The sequence below is a fragment of the Lissotriton helveticus genome, chromosome 1_2 (assembly GCF_964261635.1).
Source record: "Lissotriton helveticus chromosome 1_2, aLisHel1.1, whole genome shotgun sequence".
Lineage (NCBI taxonomy): Eukaryota > Metazoa > Chordata > Amphibia > Caudata > Salamandridae > Lissotriton > Lissotriton helveticus.
The window spans coordinates 345,902,009-345,905,233 of record NC_136058.1 but is presented as its reverse complement, the minus strand read 5'-3'; the positions used below and the strand labels follow the sequence as shown (position 1 = coordinate 345,905,233).

Sequence of the window (3,225 nt, the reverse complement as noted above, 5' to 3'; positions counted from 1 at the left end):
CATGCTTCCAGCGCCTTGAGGCTGCTCTGCCGAATCCGTCCCCGCCAGAGCTTGGACGAGTCACCAGGACTGAAGAGTCTCGAGTTATAGACTCTTCAGAGCTCTTTTCCGTGTATGTGATTGACAGCGGCAGAGAGTGGAGGCCGCCAGTGTGTGCAGCAGCTGTGGGGATGAACCGCACCCTCCGCACCCCACAACTGTGCAGCCCTGAACCCCGCTCTGAGCCCGCTCTGAGCTGAACTGCCCGGACTGAGCTGCACCCCCTGAGGCCGGACTGAGCTGCAGCCGCTGAGTATAAAGCACAATCTTTCTTGGAGGGATGTTTTGTGACTTTTGCAATTTCCCGCTACAGTGACACCTCCCGTAACGCTGCTAAAAAACATCTTTTTTACCCGCAGAAACCAAAGACGCCTTTTACAGACACTATCCAGAGGTTGTGGGGTAGTAAATTATGGATCTGTGTCCAGTGCCGACCCGAGCCGAGAGTGATGAAGCTTCTTGTATCCAGGGTCCTGAGGCATCTTTAAAAACATCTCTGAACCCACCAACCCCCTGGACGGGAAGTTTTGTAACTGTAAAGACAGAAGTCCTAAGCCTACAATATCCTCTGAGAGCAGCTGTCCTTACGTGGGCTGGAAAGTGAGCCTCAGAGGAACCTAGCACATGTCAGGATGGCCGAGCGGTCTAAGGCGCTGCGTTCAGGTCGCAGTCTCCTCTGGAGGCGTGGGTTCGAATCCCACTTCTGACAGTCTCTTTTGCGACTCGTATTCACAGTTTTTTCCCCAGACAATGTCAATATTACACAATCTTAACATACTTCAGTAAATTGTCGCTCAGTGCCAGGACACAAGTCCTAAAAAAAAGAAGTGGGGGGACTAACCTAGGTTGGCAGTAAGTAAGTGACATCACAGTGCAGGACATGACTAGTCTCTTTCTCACAAACTCGCAACTGCCTTCTAATTTTGCCCTCTCCTATTCCTTCTCCCCTACCCAATTCTTCTCTATCCATTCCTTTCTCCCTGTCACTCACACACTTCTATTTAAAGCCTCTTTCGCTGTCTCTGTCTCTCATACACATATCCTGTTCTGGAGTTATACTCTCTCCTGTCATGCATTATATCCCCGACCCTTCACAGCAACTTCTTCCCTATTTTTTAGGTCTCGCGACCTTGCGCGCATCGAGCGGAGCGAGAATTCAAGTAGGCAAACTGCTCGTGAAACCACCAGCTTTTTGCTGGCGTTTTCATGAAGTTCACGTGAACCACGTGAATGCGCTTCAGGCACTCCTCCCACACCTCACGGACACAAGGCTCACAAAAGGCTCTCCTCCCTCCCCACATCAAAGGCATCAATCACACAGGCTTCCCCAGCGCTGCCCCGCCCCCTGCTTCACGGCCAGGCCATCTGTTCCCTGCCAGACCTCTCACACCTCCGTCACAGCATGCCTGTTTATTGCCCTCGCCACCCCTCACCCCTCTTTCTCTAACTTTCCTGCCCTCCATCGCCGCCGGCCGTCAAGCATTTGCTGCCTGCAGTCAGAGCTTGTTGAATCCGTGTTAAATGTGCACAGCTTCCCGCTTGTTTTTTTTTAAAGCCAAGTTTGACCTCGCATGGATGAGAAACGACATGCGAGGGATTGGCAACCCACATGTTGTGCTAAAAGTGACACACTGAGGTCTCCTCGCTTTAGCATCCTCCTGAGCACAAGTCCGCTCAGGGAGCCTCGCCTTGCTTCAGGCCCCCCCCCCCCTCGGAGCACACGTAACTTGTTTGTTTAGTTTTCGCTGTCGTGACCTATGGGAGGGACCTTTTTTAATTGAATATTTACACTGCACTTGTATGGACTAGCTGTGCTGAAGTTTATTTTTGCAAATCTGCACAAACTGGGCAACTATTGCTCATTGGCCCCTGATAAGAGATTGTCCAACCTTCCGCATGGAAAAGCCCTTTCTCCCATTCTGCTTAATTTTCCTTCCATTACAATTTGGTCCTTCTCTTAGTCTCTGTTCGTTTGCTCCCGTCTTTTTAATTTGCGTTACGTTATTTTTCCCCAAGAAGACACTTCCGTTGTTTGACTTCGGGAGGAGTCTAACTCTTTGTAAATCTCTTGAAATGCTGCTTTAAAGCTGAACCCCTGTCTGTGCTGTAGTGTGTATATGTAGAGTAACAATCCCAGGCATATATTAGAGCAATAACCAATAGATTGAACAAAACAAACTAGTGCAGTTTTTAGAAAATATACATTTTTAATTTGATTAAAAAGGATTCAGTAAAAAACAGTGCATTGATCAAATTTGATAAAAGATTGTATATTGATACATGTGTATTCACAAGACAATTTAATTAAAAAGGAGGTCAGGTGGCATCCGGTCGACGCGTTTCGACATAAAATATGCCTTCATCGGGACTTAAACCATCCAATTTCTAAACTTGTACAGGAGTACAAGGACAATACTGTTCACTGTTTCTTGACCTACAGTACGGCTGTATAGATGCTGTCTCCTCGGTTTCAAAGCTAGGTGATTTATTTACAGTTTTCTTGTATTTTTCTTTAAAGTACCATAGGAGCTTTCGTAGCCTTAAGTTTTTTGTTAAAATAGGAACAGATGACACTATCCCTTAGAGGATTATACTATGTTCTTCATCTGGGGTCATTAAAACAGTTTGGTACCACGACACGGCCACCAGTGTGTTGAATAAGGTCCTAAATATCTTGGAGTGATATTACTGCGTGGTACCAGTTCATTCACGTGGGTAGGGTTAACAATTGTGCAAGGCAACAACGTCCTGTGTTCTTTTATATTTTACTGCTGCAACAGCCGGCTCCTAATTTTACACAATACGGTTTCCCCCACGTGATTCAATTTTGAATGTACGGCGGTGACGTCGTGATATTTCGTCTTTTTAGATATCCACCGCACGTAGCTCCTGGAGTTTACGGCGGAGACGTCGAGAAGTTCAGTCTTTTTAGATATCCACCGCACGTCACTCCTGAAGTTTACACGGGGGCACCGATGGATCAGGACCTACTGCCGATGGGTCAGGTTTTTCAAAGAGAACAGCTGTTGTAACCCTACCCACGTGAACGAACATACTAGCACTATGCACATATTATTACTCCACTGCAAACAAAAAAAAAGGAAAAAACGTTGTCAATGACAGCGCTAACAACTCAAACTTCACAAATGCGAGACCGATTGCTTTGCAAATGCTTGTTTTTACATG

The 3,225-nt window shown here is 46.7% G+C and overlaps 1 non-coding gene across 1 annotated transcript; it reads left to right on the top strand.

Moving 5' to 3' along the window:
- Nucleotides 1-665: 665 nt before the first annotated feature.
- TRNAL-CAG (transfer RNA leucine (anticodon CAG)) lies at nucleotides 666-748 on the top strand. Its single transcript has one exon. It is a non-coding gene; the product is annotated as a tRNA-Leu (tRNA).
- The last annotated feature ends 2,477 nt before the right edge of the window (nucleotides 749-3,225 follow it).